Below are 18,343 nucleotides of genomic sequence, written 5' to 3' on the forward strand. Positions count from 1 at the left end.
AATATCTAAGGCTCAGCAGTATTCCATTTCCTGACCACGCTAGGACAGCACTACCCGAAGGACAGTTGTAAACTTTACTACCAGACCATCTCAAAGCAATAGAAAGACTGAAGCTGGGAGCTCAGAGACATTGACAGCAGTCTGATTAGGGGAGCCCTCTGGTTGGACACAGCAGAAAACAGATAAAGGCTGCTAGATTTGTGGGGACTCCGTGCAAGCAGGGAGAATGCAACTGTGCAGTACCTACTGACTGTTCTAACAGCAGACAAAAGCCAGAAACCACTTATTTTATGGAAGAAAAAAAAAACACTTAAATTCAGGGAACTTCGAAAGACATATTTGGGTGACTGTTAGTGGAAGGCTGGTGCTATTCTGAGGACACAGCATAACTTACTTATACAAAAGCTAAGGAAGAATGTGGGGCCTGGTTGTTCAGCTGTGAAGTGGCCCTTTTCCTGGCCTTACTAGAAATGCATGCTAAAACTTACTGTGAGGTACTTACCAAAATGTAAATAATTCAAATGGAACAATAGGAATTACAGCTTGCTTAGACTTGCTTTACATACTTCAATTCCCTTTTGAAATTAATTCAGAGACTATAATTTCACCTTCTTAAGTACATGTTTCTATTTAGTCTACTCATAAACCTTCCACAGCCATCACCAACTCAAGATCCTTTTTATCACCCCAACAAGAAACCAGCTGTCACTGGACATAGTAGTACACACCTTAAATCTAAACACTCAAGAAGCAGACAGATCTCTGAGTTTGAGGCCAGCCTGGTCTACACAGTCGAGTTCCAAACCAGCCAAGGTGACATGGTAAGATCTTGTCACAAACAAACAAACAAACAAACAACCCAAACAGATCTCACTGACAGTCACACCTTGGATGTCCTCCCCCAGCACGTGGCAGTGAGAAACAGACTTTCTGTCACTGTCTCCACCTATAACGGAACCTTGCCAAATGATGTTCCACTGTGTGCACAAGTAGTTTGTTCTTTTATCCGCCAAGGGACACTTGTGTTGTTTCTACCTTCTGATTATTATATGAGACACTGCTATGACAGGTGTGTGTGACCTGTTGTGGGAATGTCTTCATTTCCGTGAGCATACACTGGAGGGGCAAAGAGACCTTCTTTCCTCCTCTTGATTGTTAAAGCACCACCTACTGAGTTTTGACCCTCTACACAGAATGCTCTTCCCCCAGAGTCTGCAGCTGCACCATCCTCTCCTTCCAATCCATGCTCTCTCACGTTGACAGTAAGACCTACCTAGCCATGCTGTTTTAGACTGTTACCAGCCTCCTCTTTCTGCACTTCTCCTCTGTTAGTCCCTGCTTTCCCCACAGCACTCTTCATAGTCTGAAGCAAAGTCTGTTATCTATCTAATCCTATTAGCTCACCAACATGTCTCTGGAGTCTACGAGCGACTGACACAAAACAGTTGCACTGGACAAAGCATCTATCTGCATGAGCGAATGTAATGTGGCAATCCTGTGGGCAGTTCTAATGACCACTTAAAGCCTGATGCTCTAACAGGGGCAGTCCAAGCAAGGATCTGTCAAACCTTCAGAAATTCTGGATTCATGCTCTAAGGAATAGAAGAACACCAATTTTTGAATATTTATTAATTATCAGGAAGAAGAAATTTATCTTACAGTTAACGTGCATTTTCCTACTGGTGAGTATCAAGCAAATGCAGTCTGGTCAGCTTGTGTGACCCTTTGCTTTGAGTTGGTGTGATACTTTGCTTGAGATGGTGTGACACTATGAATGGGTGTGACTCTTTGTTTTGATGAGCGTGACCCTTTGCTAAAGTAGATGCGACCCTTTGCTTGAGTTGGTGTGACTTTTGTTTGAGTGGCTGTGGCACTTGATTTCTGTATTTTGCATTTGATATAACTCGAAGAGCCAGCCAAGATTTATTGAACCCATCAACATCCCTTCCTTCTTAATCATTTGCAGTAATTACTGTTGAAAAGAAACTGAGATATCTCTAAAGATTTAAAAAATAATAATAACTTAAACTACACATATAGTATAGCTTCCCCTCATCTATACCACAAATAAAGATTAGAATGATAAAGAGAAAGATGGACAGAAAATTGAATGGCTGACATTGAAGAATGGGGTTTGGATTCTTGGTTCACACTGAAGGAAACAGAGTGACTGAGTCTATACCAAAGCTCTATCTCAGAAAAACTGAAAGGAAGAAACATGCTTTTGAAGAGAAACGAGTTGATAACACTAAGGACTATGAAGTAAAAAAGCAGAGAATTATAAGGCCTGACTGCAGACACACACTGGGAATCCCAGCACGTGGGTGGTTGAAGCTAGAGGATAACAAGAGACCAGCCTGGGCTACATAGAATTAGGGCATGAGCCATAAGGAAAAGACATGCTCCCTAACAAATCCACCAGGAAACCAAGGCAAAATAATTTTGCAATTAATGACAATAGAGATTTATGAATTCTTACAGAAAGCATCTCAAGAATGAACTCATGAGTGTCACTGACATGGGGGAATGATTCAGACCCAGGCTGGTCCATACCATTCACAGAAGGATGAAAACATACTGGGAGAATTCTAAGGCGAGGACAGACAGAAGGTCTACTACATGCTATAAAAACAAAAGGGCTGGGGGATGGGAGGAGGGAGGAGGGGGTCTGTGGATGGTATGTGGAGCGAGCAGAAAATTTCTTAATTAAAAAAACAAAAACAAAAAATAAAAACCAGGCTACCAGGATTGCTCATTAAAGGGAAACTCCATTCCTGATACAGATTAGCCTGCTGGCAGAAAACAAAGAGGACTAAGGAAGTACTTGAATCTTACACATCAAGATTCCTATATCTGGGACTAGAAAGATGGTTCAGAGGTTCAGAATACTTGTTCTTGAAGAGGACCTAGGTTCAATTCCCAGCATCCACATTGTAGTCACAACCATCTGTAACTCCAGCTCCAGGGGTTCCAATGACCTCTTTTGACCTCCATAGGCACCAAAAACATAAAATAAAACCAAAAACACATAAAAATAAATAAATCTAAAAGTTAGTTTCACAATAGCTCATCATTTTCTGGGCAATATTTTAGGAGGCAACAACTGCTACTGCTGCTGAAGTGTCTGCAAAGCCAACAAAGCAAAGGTGCTCTTTATGGAAGGGAACTGCTCCTTGGCATGAAAGGCTTGCCCTTTGGTCATGGTATACTCGGTGAGTATGTCTGTATAATAAGCAGGGAGGAGACAGGGTCCCAAGTAGTCAAGTCACCTTACAATGAGATAAAATTAATTACACAGTAACTCTTACCAAGTACTCAGTTGTTAGTGACTAGGCTAGGCATCTACCACACATTTATGAAATTCTGTTGCTCTGATGGTTCCCATTTTGTTGACAAGAAAACTGAATTAGAGAAGTTCAATTCCATGCTAAGGTTACACAGCTAATTAAATGGTTGGATCAGGCTCTGGTCCAGTCTGCTTAACTCTGCACTCTATATACTTAATGCAAGCCTTCCTATATTCCCTCAACCTCAGCCGTGCCATTACTCAAGCATCAGTTGACAGCATATTCCTGGGCTAATTCAAAACTTACTTCAATTATCTTTAGCTGGAAAGGATTAAATACCTGTATGAAGTAACCTTTGAAACTACAAATTCAAGCACAGTGAACACAGGACAAAGACTCCAAAGCTGCACTATTCTACCACATATGAGTAAAGCCACGGAGCACTTCCACCTACAGATAGCTACCCTTTGAACTTTTTGCAGTGTTCCAAACAAACATGTGACAACAATCTATCCATGCATGACTTCAGGTACTCTTTGAGGAGATTTCAGAAAAAAAGAGTATGTTAACTAACTTTGAGCCTTTTAAAAATTACCAGGCTAACTGAGGTCTGAGGCTGGGACCCACTTCTCAGCAGGGTGACATTAACCTTTCTAAATTTTCAAGTTTATTTATACTCTCAAGAAAATTTCTGGTATTTTTTTTTTAAGACACCTTATCCAATGAGTAACAGGTAGCCTGAAAACTATATTAACTCTTTCAGACTATGATCATACTTCTAAACAAAGAACTCACAAAATGCAACACTATCAATTCACAAAAAGCAGAAAAACACAAGAAATACAACCAGGTATGGTAGCACATGTGTATAATACCAGCACCTAGGAAGTTGAGCAGGAGGATCACCATAAATGAGGCTACCTTGGGCAACCTATTTAGTTCCAGTCCAGGCTTTAGGAAGAGAAGTGAAGAGGTTGTGTTGACTGTGTACCATTCAGGGGGAGAACTGGAAAAACTTCAAACGAACCACAGAAAATGAGTGGCAGTGAGTTGGAGATGCTTGGAGCACTGTGGTCAGGTGATTTGCCTGGGAAGACCTTGCAGCTGTGGCACCGATCCCAGAGCTGCTGGTCCGTGTACTCAGCACTACATCAGCACATATCTATCACCAAGGTAAGGATGGTAAACTTAAAGAAGTACTACTTACTGCCAAAGGTAGACATAGTAGCTATCACTCACTGGCTGCGAGACCTTGAACACATTTCTTAGTTTCTCTGAGTTACAGCCATCTATAAAATAGGGATGAATACTTGTCCCAAAGGTGGTATGGACTAAAGGAGACAACTCAACTAGGTACTGAACTCAGAACAAAGACTTGGGAATATTAACTAGCAACTATCAGGCTTTAAATACACCACTCAAGATACACAAGTTCTTTTGTGCATTTTTGTTTGTTTCTGTTTTTCAAGACAGGATTTTCTCTATGTAACAGCTCTGGCTATCCTGGAACTTGCTCTGTAGACCAGGCTGGCCTCAAACTCATAGAGATCCACCTGCTGGGTCTCTGCAATTGCCTCCCAAGTGCTGGGATTAAAGACATGCACACACACACACACACACACCCAGCATCTTCCCTCCATTTCTATTTCTCTTTTATCTCCAAGTATCTACTGGCATCTGTACGCATTACTAACCTTCTACAATCCCATGTAGAACAACTCCACCTATCTGCTGTGTGAAGTACCTTAGTTAACTATGGTCTGAAAATGCTAAGTAGAAAATTTCAGAAACAAACAATTTACAAGTTTTAAATTGTACACTGTCTCAGTCATGTGATGAGATCTCCTAACCCCTTCTGCCCTGTTGTGCATGCTGAGGACATTAGTTACCTGGTAGCCTCTGCTACTCAAGAAGCAGACAGATCTCTGAGTTTGAGGGCCTACCCCAAAGTCCTCAAGCCTGTTTCTTCTGTAACGTCCTGTCTACCTAAAATGGGACATTCTTTCAGGAATGAATTTAGCTGATAAATTTTGTTTCATTTTGTTTTTTGTTGTTGTTTTGGTTTTGGTTTTTTGAGACAGGGTTTCCCTGTGTAACCCTGGCTGTGCTGGAACTCACTCTGTAGACCAGGCTGGTTTCGAACTTGGGAGACACCTCTGTTTGAATTTGTAGTTTCAAAAGTTACTTCATACAGGTATTTAATCCTTTCCAGCTAAAGATAATCAGACTGCTTGTCATGGTGTGGCAGTGTGCTGTTAGATATCCCTTATTTTACTTCACAATGGACCCAATACCCAGGAGTAGGGATGCTGGCAATGTGGACATGCATGGTGAGCTCCCTCTAGTGAAAAGGTAATGTTTTCAATAAGAAAAGGAAACATGCAAGCTAAGGATGCTAATGCCCATGGTGAAAAGAAACCTTTCAGCCGGGGACTATGAAGGAAAAATCATGAGTTTTTGCTGTCATATCAATGTCAAAAGCCATGGTCACACTGATAAGTGATTGGTTGAGATATGAAAGGTATTGTGCATATGTGTGTGTCTGCATAGGAAAAACACAGCAGAGAGAGTTCAGTACTAGCAGCTGGTTTACAATTCATGGATATCTGGGAACCTATTCCCAATGGATGAAGGAATGAATCACTGTGTGTCACCTAGAATTTCTAACTTCAAAAGTACTGGGTTCTCTTGACTTGATCAGCATTCACAATTTTTACTTACCTACTTGTGAACTTTTGAGGAAAAAAAGAATTTCATGAATAAATTTAATGTCCACTCATTATCTCTTCCTTATTTTTAATATTCTCTATTTTTAAGGAGTTTATATATAATTGTGAATATGTAGGAACATGTAAGCAGCCATTATTCTTTATTATTCATGAGGAAACTGCAGAATTCCTGGTATAGACAGGCTGAAGCATCGAGCAGGTAATGTCAGTGAGAAAACATGCTATAAATAACTGCCCAGCTTAAAAGGATGATAAAGAGGAGAATGGGAGCCTGTCTTGCCAGCCTTCACCCACTGGGTAGTCACTTGCTAAAACTATCAGCTAAGGCCAGGCAGTGATGGCTCACACTTTCAATCCCAGCACTCAGGAGACAGAGGCAGGAGGATCTCTGTCTCCCAAGTTTGAAACCAGCCTGGTCTACAGAATGAGTTCCAGTACAGCCAGGGCTACACAGGGAAACCCTGTCTCAAAAAACCAAAACCAAAACAACAACAAAAAACAAAATGAAACAAAAACTACCAGCTGAATTCATTCCTGAAAGAATGTCCCATTTTAGGTAGACAGGACATTACAGAAGAAACAGGCTGAGGGCCTTGGGGTAGGCTATCTACTTCTACCCACACTGACTGACTTGGGGAAAGGGCACAGTGAGCTCAGAATTCGTTCCCAGTTCAAGGCCTCAGACCAATAATTAAAAAAAAAAAAAAAAAGGCCCATTTCAAATCCCAAGATTTACACTTGGTTTTGATGAGGGAAGAGCTTATTTGCATGCTCCCTGTAACTAAATTATGCTGAAGGTATCTCCACTGGCTGACAGGTCAGCTTCAATGGTTTTTACTCTATAGCCTGGCATATCACTACTACAACTCCTTTGCAACATCTCAGGTTATTCTTTTGATAGAAATGCAATAAAGGTTAAAAAGTCAAATTAAAATTCAGGCTCGGCAGGCATGGTGGTGAATGTTTATAATCCTGAAATTTGGGAGACTAAAGCAGGAGAATGAATTTAAGTAAGTAAAGATGAATAGCAAGACCCTGCCTTAAAACAATACAAAATAAAAAGGGTTTGGGCTGTCCTCAGGGACAGCGCATGCCCTAGGTTCAACTGTCACGTGTTTTGGCTGGATTCACTCTTCAATGAATTCCACATTTTGTGCGTTCAAATAACAGTCATGCATTTTAACTTATTACTGGTAATGAATGCTGGCACCCATTTACAATCATTTATGAATAAAATTACAATGGTATGGAGGCCATACACGACTTTGACTTGAAACACACACACACAAAGACAGGGAGACAGAGAGAAAGATCAGAAGCTGAGTCTAGTGAGCAGAGCCCTACATCAAGCTGACACTAAATAAACTCAGGTTGAAGCGACTAACACAGGCATAGCCTGAGGCAGACTACAACCAGATTGTTAAGTGGAAAAGGTTGCATGCACACATGCCTGCTTGTGTTAAATAATTTCAAAGGACTCAATAGCTAAGGATGAATGAAAACACTACAAAATAAAATTAATGAACACAGGAATTGGAGTAAGGTTTTTCATCTGTTAAAAGCATACATTTTCCACAACCATCTGAAAGTAATTCTTATATATATAAATAGGACAATTTGGAATGATTAGGAAGAGACTATTTTTTCCTCTTTTGAATCTATGTAATCTAAGTACAGAATTTTCTCTCAGGTAATGAATTAAAGCTTGAGTTTGTTCTGAAATGCATGAAAAATTAAGATGGAGAGACATATGGATAGAAAGACAGAACTGTGATAAAGCAATGACAATAAGATGTTAACCTCAACATGCCAGAAGGAGGTGTGTCCGACAGAAAGTTCTTCCGACTTGGCCAACAGTGACATGTCTACAAAATGCTGGGGAAAACCTGCGAGCATGCTTTACTTTCCCAAAGAGACACTTTCCTCCACTGGAGTCACTGTTCAACGTTCCCTGTGCAAGCACATCTCACGTGGCAGACAGTCACAGCAGCTTATCTCATGGGATCCACCACCAAGGCAGCAATTAACTAAAGGAGAATCCTTTACACTGGCTTCTTAGAAATCTAATTTTCACAACCAGATTTGAAATCTATATAAGTTATATTACTAGCTTAGTACTGTTTCAAACAAAGGGTTAAAAAAGGCTTTACCCAGATTAAAAAGCTGCATCTAAACTGTTTCAGATAAAATGTGCTATCTCTGGGGAAACCTGCCACCTGAACTTTAACCCTGCTATGTTTTGTTTTTGTTCTTAGTCAGGGTCTCATTAAGTTACCTCAGTGCCTTCAAACTCTTAAGTTAGAATCAGGTGACCCTCCAGTCTCAAGTCACCTCCACAGCCAGAACATAAAGTACTGCACTCAGGTCACTTTTTTTTTTTTTTTTTTAACTCTTGATTCATTTTAATGTATGCCTATGTCCAAGTTAAAATGTTTTCTTCAGAAAGAACAAATCAGTGTGTGCAATGTGTATAATACCCACAATAACCTTAAAATAGCAAAAAACAGATCACTATGGTTTCACCCCATAACTTGAAGAGCTTGATCCCCTAGAGAAAAATGCTGTCACAGATTAGGGAAGCAAACAGTAACATCTATGTTCGACTGATAATCATATACCCCAATAACTGTCCAGAAGTTACAGTGTGCTATTGTATTATTTGTGACATCAGTATTAATAATCTCAGTTCTGCTCCATTCTTTCTTAAAAAGTCAAAATAATTAGGAATTTCTTCATGAAACAAAAGGAGGGAAGATATATTAGAATGCAACCCCTAAATCTGAAAGCACACTCTTAGTCTCAATGGGGGAGTACTGTACATATGTACCACAGCAGTTATTTGTGTATGCAGGTGTGCAAATGCATGTGTGTAGAGACCAAGGCCAATCTCCAGAAGTGTTCATTAGGAAGTGGGTTTTGTTTTGTTTTTTTTGGAGACAAGGTTTCTCAGTGGCCTGGACACACGTTACTCTAAGCTAGTCTGTGAGTGAGCCCAGGGATCCACTTGTACCCACCTCCCCAGTACTGAGATTATGGGTACTACCACGCCTGGCTTTCTGAAATGGGTTCTGGGAACCGAACTTGGGATCTTATGCTGTGCTGAGCTACCTCCCAACCTCACCACAGCAGTTAATTTTATTGTCTTTCCTATTTAGCAACATAAATCAAATGCTGAGCTGAAAGAGATCTATTTTAATCACGCATATGTTGATTCCAACTGAGCCATCTATCCTATTTTAATCATACATATGTTGATTCCATCTGAGAAAAGTTTTCATTTCTAGATATATTTACCCATTATTTGAAAAACTAAATTTTTCATGGAAAATGTATTGTGACTTTGCCCTTTACAAAACTGAAAAATTTATTCCATTTGAAAGAATATTCATCTTTTCAGAAATGTGTTCCATTCTTTTAAAATCTGTGCTGCTGATCGTTTATGTATTCTAGTTCCGACATATTTCTCAGGCTTTCTAGACCTCAGTTCTATTTCACTGGATCTCAAAGCAGAATCTGGCTTTTGCCAGAACAACACACTCTGGAGGAGCAAGCTCTTCTTTAGTTCAGTTAGCAGGCACTTCAAAGTTTACCTCTGCCATGGTAAGGAGGCCCTAGTTGGCGACAGAGATCTTTAGTGGCTGTTTTAACTTGTTTTCCCTTTCATCCTGCAGCACACATAGTTTGAGTTATGTTTTACAGTCAGTACCCATACCTAAGAAATACTACTAAAACACGGGGAGTTTATGTGGCAAAAATTTCTCTCCCACCCAATACTAAGAAACAGTAACAGCTTTCAAGTTTGTTCTTTCTGAAATGCCTATATTATTTCTACCTCTCCCACAGAGTTTATAACCTACAGAACACTTTCTATATTATCTTTAAAGAGGACTATTCCACTTTAAAAAATAAATCCAGTGACTTAAAGGTTTGGGGGAAATGAAGCTTATCTGCTCTAAGATTTGACAAATACTCAAAATACATTCTGAATCGTGACTACAAGTTTGAGGGAGAGGAATTCTACAGCAAAAATACCATAGGAACACAAATCAGAAATGCCTGTAAAAGTCTAACAATTCAGTAAAGCTGGTATAGAATTTTAGATCTATTAGAGAAAGCCTAGTCCATATAAAACCTTACTAGTTGTTTAAGTTCTGATAACTACAGTTAAAGGCAGAGCATGAGGGTAATTACTGCAAACGGCTTTAGGTGTTTTGTTTTTTTCCTGTTAGTCAAGTGCAAACCAATCCTCAGGACATTGGCTAAATACATGAGCTACTCAGGTGGAATGGTCTACGAGAAACATGACAAAACACTGCTTCTGATCATGTTTTAGAAAACATGTTTCTTCATAAGCAGTCCCATAAGTACAGTATGCAGACTGTTGAATAAGGAGCACATGGATATAACTGAGAGTAAGTATGCCACACTGGATGCACCTTTCCACAGGTAATTCTGTCTTAAGTCACTGAAGAGCACCTTAACCATGTCCTGGCTTCAGCTAGTTGCTAAAAGGATATTCCCTAAATCAGTGACTCTCTGGGAAGTTCCCATGACTATGAATCAGTTTCTATAACAAGAGGGATTATGGACTGGCATGCACTCAGCAAAAGTACTTTGCTCCAGAAGGAAAATGTGTTAAAAATACTGATTAAAATTCTCAACTAGGGGCTGGAGAAATAGCTCAGTGGTTAAGAGCATGAACTGATCATCTAGAAGACCTTACTGAGTTCAATTCCACACATCCACATCAAGGGACTCACAACAGCCTGAAACTCCAAATCCAGGGGATCCAGCACTCTCTCTGGCCTTCAGTGGGACTTCCAGTTAAGTGCACAGACACAGACACACACAGGCTTAAAAACCTGTCCTTAATGTCCAAGTGCTCATTTGCATAGAGGAAAACCTATTTATAATGAACTAGCCTCATAACCTAATTCAATTTAAATATAAATCACAAAATAAATTCTACAGGGCTTAATGTACACCAATTTTCCAACACTACAGCTACCATAAATTGAGAAATTATATTTACCTTGTTCAGTTCAGGAAACAATGCTAAAAGCAATTCCACTTGTGGTATTTGAGTCACCAAGATGACAAACTTGTACCCATCCATGTTTCTGTTCCAAACTGATTCTATGCAAAGGTGCCCATCTCTGACAATTTCACTGCTTACTGTGATGTGGTCATACTTATTTGTATATTGAAATGCATAAAGTCATTTCTGCTACAATGCTATTTTGATAATTTATTATTAATCTATTCCAACATGGCTGGTACACTGGGCTGAGGCCACAGTTCAGAGGTACGGTGTCTGCCTAGCATATACTCAGCACTTGGGAGGAGTATGATTCCAAATGCACATCTGCTGATGTGCTATTTCAAAAATCACTGGGAAACATAAGATGAATGCAGAAAACTATTTAGAGCTACTTAAAAATTCTCAAAGCATGTACATGCACACCACACGTGTACACCACACAACTTCACATTCCATTTCATTACATTTTCTCCTTTCAAAACTTCACAGTAACTCAATACATTGTGACCCCTTCCAATGCTCATGTCCATAAGCAACTAACAAAGTGCCAAACAGTGCTGCTTCCAAGTTCCCATTGCTTTAAATGTGTTACTGTAAAATTTCCCAATTCTGTGATCTTAACCTATTTTTCATATAACTCCTAGTTTTATTCAATTTTACATAGTAAAGTGATTTTTAGGAAAGCACATGGCCTTGTTATAGTAGAACTATTTTTATCATAAATGCCTTTTGACTTTATATGCTACCAAAGAGGTGTGATTATTAAGTGTACAGCATGTTTGTATCATTTGTTGGCCAAATATATATTTTTTCTTTTATGGGCATTTTTGGTATCCTCCCTAAAAACTAAAGTTCCAACAGATGTCCTCTAGAATTTTTTTAGTTTTATGTTTTATAACTAGGTCTATTTTCTTAGAGAATTTGTTTATAATAATGAATTAATACAATATGCCAGAAAGTCAATTCTGTCTATTAAATTAGTTAATGGAGCTATCTTTTGTTGTTTGGTTTGTTTTTTTTTTTTTGAGTATATATATTTATAATATATACTTTATATATTGTATATATTTATAACATACTTACATATTATATGTTTAAAATACACACTAGAACTCTAATAGTTTTGACCATTCTACCTTGAAAAATATATTTCAGAGCATTTTCAGTATCTCATCCTTTGTATTATTGCCTAACCTTCTAATTTTACATGATACAGTGAAATACACTGCTAATTTCCATTACAAAATCTTACAGAACTTTAAAACTTAATTTTTCTTTTCTTTCTCTCTGTAGAGACTCAAGTTTTGCCTATTAAAGTAAAAACAAACAAACAAACAAACAAAACTGTTGCTATTTCCAAACTTTTTTTTTTGGGGGGGGGGTGTTGGTTATCCTGGAACTCACTCTGTAGCCCAGGCTAGCCTTGAACCCACAGAGATCTGCCTGCCTTTGCTTCCTGAGTGCCGAGAATAAAGATGTGCACCACCACAGCCCAGCCATCCAAACTTTTTAAATTTTATTTTTATTCTTTTTAAAGTATGTGTGTGTGCCTATTTGCAAGCAGATGTAGGTCCATGCTGAGACCAGAAGAGGGATCTGGATCCTCTGGAGCTGGAGTTACAGGTGGTTGTGAGTAACCTAGTCTGAGTACTGGGAAACAAAGTCAGGTCTCCAAAACAAGCAACAAATTCTATTATCCACTGAGCCATCTCTTCAGCCCCTATTTCCAAAATCTTTGGATGTGTTTTCCTTCAATGGTTTAGTGACACAGAATGATATTTTCTACTGACATACATAGAGGTTTGCCGTTTTATCCTCAGCAGTGACCAACCAGGTAAGCCCAAAGGCATTCTGCACCTCTTTACTGTGCTTTCATTTCCAGTACTTCTTTTCAGGTCCTTCAGTTCCTATGTTATTGAAATTACTCAAATCATCCAGCATTTGACCATTTTTCTGCATCAGTCATTAACGGTCACTTGAAATTCCATGCTGGATAACACTATCTACCTACATCAATCTGAGTGTAGCTATGATAATTGCTCTCTTAGGAATTTCTTCCTTTTTTCTCATAGGCTTAGCTTTTCATAGGCTTCTTGTTTCCCTGGAAGCTGGACACATATACAGTAGTGGAAACTAAGGTGAATAATTTCATGATCAGAAATGAGTATCCCCTTCGTCAGGTCATGAATGCAGAGGGTATGTTAACCTAGTTAGAAGTTGAGCTGGGTTTATACCCTTACAACAGTTAACCTCAGGACACCACAGGCCTCACTCTTCTGCAGAATAATGTATATCTGTGGTGGGAGGTGATTTAACTAGAGAAATCTCTGTCTAACCTTTGTGTTGTGCTTCATGTAACCTTGTGTTTTTCCTTGCAGTATTCTGTAAAGATGGTGATGTATTCAAACCATATTAGTGCGGTGGCAGGAGACGGAGATGCAGTCTCTGTTCTGATTAAGAATCAGTCTGAATCCTGTATTATGTCACAGGGTCAGGAATATGGCCTTCTTGAGTCTCCTGACTAACCCTCAACCATAGTGTGGCATTCAGGACCCCTCCCCTAGACATTCTCACCTTCTCCATATTCCCCTAAGCACTCTTAATAGAGAGACAGACAGGCAGACAGACAGACAGGTCGATCTATATTAGTAGTGTTTGTAATATGGCTCCCACACATATATTAAACCTTGTTATTCCAAGGAGAGAAAGCTTTAGAGCAATTTCTTGACCCTAAGCTCTGCTGCTGTTCCCCTCCACTGGCTCTGAATAACAGACTCTCAGTTTCCTAGAAGCAAACCCAGTGAAGTTTGTATATAATAAATAGGTTCTAAGTTGGCACGTTCGCTTTCATCCTTTTTCAGCTCTTCTAGCTGAACTCTTAACCACTGTCCAAAGGTCCTCCCCTAGCTTTCACCCTCCCTCTCCAACTCCTTCTTAAAGTCTGTGCTAGTGCTTTACTAGCTCCTCAGTTCTCTAAGCAGTCTTTGAAGTGATCTACCTGAAGTTAGTCTACTTTTTTTCTGTTGCTGTAAAGATGCAAGCAAATCTTTTAGTCTCAGAATCAAAGCTGAATGGTATAAATGATTTCAGGAGAGCAAATTCATGTTAACAATTATTTTATATAAAAAGGAAGAAGGTTTTAGTGAAGCCGATGAAGGTGAGAAACACTAAAAACTGTATCTCAAAACAACTGCAGGCCATGAAGAAGGCTCAGCAGGTAAAGAGGCCTTCCACAAGCCTAACAACCTGCATTCAATCCTCCTGTCCCACATGATGGAGACCGCCATCACAGCTAACTCCCTGAGTTCAATCCCAAGGTTCTACACAAAGAAGAGCAAAAGCACTCACACAAGCTGTCCTCGGACCTCCACACATGCTCCATGGCACATGAACACAAACACACAAATAAATTAAACAATATTTTAAGTGCAAAAAAACAAAACCCTGATACATGAAAACTAAAACAAAGCTTAACAAACTAAAAACTGCACCTTAACCACTGCCCGACATTAGACTAAAGCCTTAGCAACAAAGAAAACTGGGCTGCCTGCCATTTAGCGGCACAAACTTGTTTCCACCTTGCTCCCTCTTCGTACCTCAGAGAAGCAGGGGAAAGTCTGCACAACAGAAACCTCATGTTCACCTGTGTAGAGACAACTGAGGTAGCACACGCCCCTTTTTATTTCAACTCCAGTTTAGTATCTATTGGGAACCAGATTCCACTAGTAGCCTTTCTTAGACGTTTAAGAAGAGCAGTTTATTAATGTCTACCTGGGCAACCATCCTCTGTTATGTGTAATAAAGACAAATTCTTGCAAATAATTCATGCTTTCCACCACTGTATAACCCTTTACCAATGGCATTCATGTTTTAGTAATTTTTTACCTTAAGAACTTGATTTGGCTGGGCAGTGGTGGTGCAAGTCTTTAATTCCAGCATTTGGGAGGCAAAGGCAGGTGGATCTCTGTGAGTTCAAGGCCAGCCCCATCTATAGAGCGAGTTCCAGGACAACCAAGACTACACAGAGAAACCCTGTCCCAACAAACCCCCCCCCGCAAAAAAAAAAAAAAGAGGAACTTGATTTGTTTGCAACTAGGCTTACTAGAATGATTTAGAGTATTACTGGCATATTAGAAAAAGAAAATATCCATAGCTTTTCAGGGGAATAGAAATGCTGTATTGGTCCAGGACATAATGTCTTTACATCCTTATTTCTTAACTCTGACTCTTTTCCTCCTTTATTGTACTTCCTGTTTTAAAGCAAGCATAAACGCAATGTTTTCTCAAGTAGGACTTATGGTCCCTGTACGCAGTATGATATGAAGAGCCAAGCCACCATTTACGATATTTGGGCTTACACATTGTTTTACATTGTATTTGAAAATTAAAAGGGTTTTATGCTGTAAGTTAAACAAAGTTAAAGAATAAAGAACTAGAAACAAACAAACAAACAAAAACTACACAGAGTAGAATAAAAGGGAAAAGCAGATCCAGGAAGTGAGAAATCATTCCTTTGGGAATTCAGCTCTATGTAAGGGGGCGACTTTTATTTACATCATCCCTCCACCAAGTGATCAAGGAAACGGTTTCAAGACAAGAGCGGTTAATTTAGTATCCTACATCAGGGGGCTTTTTGGGAAAAGGCACGCAGGTGTAGTCTCAATAGCCACTTCATTGAGCGTCCACGTCCTGCTTCACCTTCCCCAAAGGCCGCGTTCAGAGGTGAAATTACAGCAACCCAGCACGGGCAACAGTGAACAGGCCAGGCTACTTTGTATGAAGGAAAAGCCTTGGGGGGAAACTTGATAAAGGGCCTGGAGAAGAGAAGAGCAGCTGTTCCTCCTTTCCCAATAAATCGAAACAGAGCTGAGGAAAAAAAAGGAAAGAAAAAGAAAGAAAAGTAAGGCGAGTCTACGCGGGACCCAAGAGAAAGAAAAGAGGACCGCTGACCCAAGGAAACCGGAGGCGCCGGCATCCAGGAGGGAATCCCGAGGGCGGAGCCCACAGGGGAAGGAGGTGTGGAGTCGAGTCAGGGCCAGTTACCGAGAAGAGGGGGACAGGGACAGTGATGGGAGAAGAGAGGACTACCAGGCAGAGAGAGGGGTGGGGCTGCCAGGGCAGTGCCCCGGGCAAATGTCACTCAGAGCCGGGGGAGGGGAGGGTCCCGGCGCAGGAACCCCAGCGGCTGGAGGAGCTGCGGCTTGCTTTAGCAGCTTCGGGCCGCAGCAGCTGAACACCGCCCGCCCAGCGGTCCCTGCCCGGAGCCCCTGGGTCCCCGCAGGTGGAAAGCGGCATCGCAGAACCCGAGAGCCGGAGGCGGCTTTACCTTCGCCGGAGGCTGGAGGCGCTCCAGCCCGAGCTCCGCCCGCCGCCGGCTCCACGTCCTGAGCGGGATGAGGCGCCGCCGGCCCCTTCCCCTCTCGCTTTCCTTTTCCCCGCCGGGGCCTGTCGCCGCGGGCTCCTGCGCCGCGGCCCCCACCCCTCCGCTCCTCCCTCCGCCTCTCAGAGGCTCGCTCTGGACGCCGCCATCTTCGCCCAGGCTGAGAGCGCTGAACACCAACGCGCCTGCGTGGCCGCCGCCCCGGCCGTCACGAGACCCAGTCAGCTGACCTCGGCGCTTCCGCCTTGCGCCCCGCCCTCGGGCGGGCATTGCCCCTCCCTCTGCGGCCCATTCGCCGCTTTCCGGGAAACGCCGCGTGCGCGCCGCCCGCCGTCCCGCCTCTGGAGAAGTACGCGTGCGCAGAGAGAAAGGCTGGGCCGAGAGATCGCTAGGCCAAGAGGGTTGCGAAGGGCCACGCCCCTTGGCGCCTCCCGGGAGGCCACGCCCCCTGGAGCGGGTGTGCGCACGTGGAGCCACGCCCCCCAGCCTGTGTCTGGCTGGCGCTGGCTATTGTAACTCTGAACCGGAGCGTTCCTGCCCCTCGGTCCTAGACCTCAGTGTCCTGGCGCATCCACGAAGCCGTTGGAAGCCTCAGTGCACATCTCTGGTTTAGCTGCATTGGGAGCCTAAAGGTTTTACTTGCTGTTGGCACGCCCAGATCTATGCATAGCTGAGCAGGACGTTAAGTTTGGGGTGGTCTGCGAGGTGATGGAGACCAAAGGCTCAGAGGTCAAAGGCCTTTGCGGGTGGAGTGCTGGACATGGAACACTGCTGCAGTTACTGCCCTCTGATCCCAGAGCCAGGGGTTTACTTAGGGGAAATTGGCCCTCAGCTGTCTGAGATGGGGATTATCCTCCATGTTCAGATAAATTGAGGTGTACACCCATGGTAAGTAGACTTAGTGTTTGAGCTCAAGTAGTTGACTCAAGAACTTCTGCTCTCTAGATAGCAACTCTCTGAAACTGTATAAAGAAAGGGATTCCGAAGATGGAGAGAGTATCAGAATAAAATAAGGGTTCGGATGGCAATTGTGTCGGATATATGAGCAATAGTTTAAGGAAAGTCTGCCTCATCTCAGACCTGAGATGTGCAGAATGCTCTTTAGAAAGTGATTCTATGAAAAAAAAATTAAAGCAACTTGTAGGTTTAAAGGCTTGTGGTGAGCTCAATATTCCTTTTGTGTAGCAACTCTGGAATTGTAATTTCTCAGGGACCCAGTCTGTGCTTGGCTAGTTTTATAGATGGCGGTTATGGGGTGAAAAATACGTAGAATCGTTTTTTACAGACTTGGCTCCTTGACCAATGGACCCATCTTGTTAGTGGAGACTATTGCGTTTTTCCTTAGATAGGCTTTCCTACCCTGTGCCAGTAAGATAAGGTGCATTTGAGCAACCAGGAACAGCTAGTTTGTAAAGACAGGACCTGAAATAGAGTGGGAAGGGACAAGAAAAAAGAAACAGGGCAAGAGTTAAGGGGCTCTCTTAGCCCTCATGGAAACAAAAGTGTGTACTTATATGGCCTTTTATATATTACGGTGACTTAGAGAGTTGCCGGAAATAATGTGGGCTGTACTATTTCAATTTGGTAGAGGAAGCTGACCCAGAGAGTCAAAGTGTCTAGTTCAAGGTAAGCTTCATCCTAAGGGTTGAGCCAAGATTGGCCACAGAGAGTGTAACACCAAGGCCATCAAACAGCTAAACCCCGACACTGCCTCTCTGTTCAGTATTTGGAACCAAGTAAATGGATTCTCAGAGTAGAAAAGAGCTTAGGTAACATAAACCGCCTCGCTCCCCTGTAGTGGAAAATTCCCTGCCTCTGGAGCCTGCTTGAAGTTGAGAAGCCGCATATTCTTGCAACAAGTCTTGGCTTGCACAGGCAGTTTGGGGGTTTGTTTGGTTTTGCTTTT

The 18,343-nt window shown here is 41.7% G+C and overlaps 1 protein-coding gene across 3 annotated transcripts in view; it reads right to left on the bottom strand.

Annotated features, from left to right (window-relative positions):
* The window catches only part of Dnajc13 (DnaJ heat shock protein family (Hsp40) member C13), a 117,482-nt gene extending 100,886 nt beyond the window's left edge, over positions 1-16,596 (bottom strand). For 2 of the 3 annotated variants that reach the window (XM_028869901.2, XM_028869900.2), the window contains exon 1: positions 16,384-16,595. The gene's annotated coding sequence lies outside the window, so the exon portion shown is untranslated. Of the gene's footprint in view, positions 1-16,383 lie in introns of all 3 variants that reach the window. The other variant, XR_003734563.2, reaches the window with a different exon arrangement.
* Between the last annotated feature and the right edge of the window lie 1,747 nt (positions 16,597-18,343).

Source organism: Peromyscus leucopus, chromosome 7 (assembly GCF_004664715.2).
Source record: "Peromyscus leucopus breed LL Stock chromosome 7, UCI_PerLeu_2.1, whole genome shotgun sequence".
Classification (NCBI taxonomy): Eukaryota; Metazoa; Chordata; class Mammalia; order Rodentia; family Cricetidae; genus Peromyscus; species Peromyscus leucopus.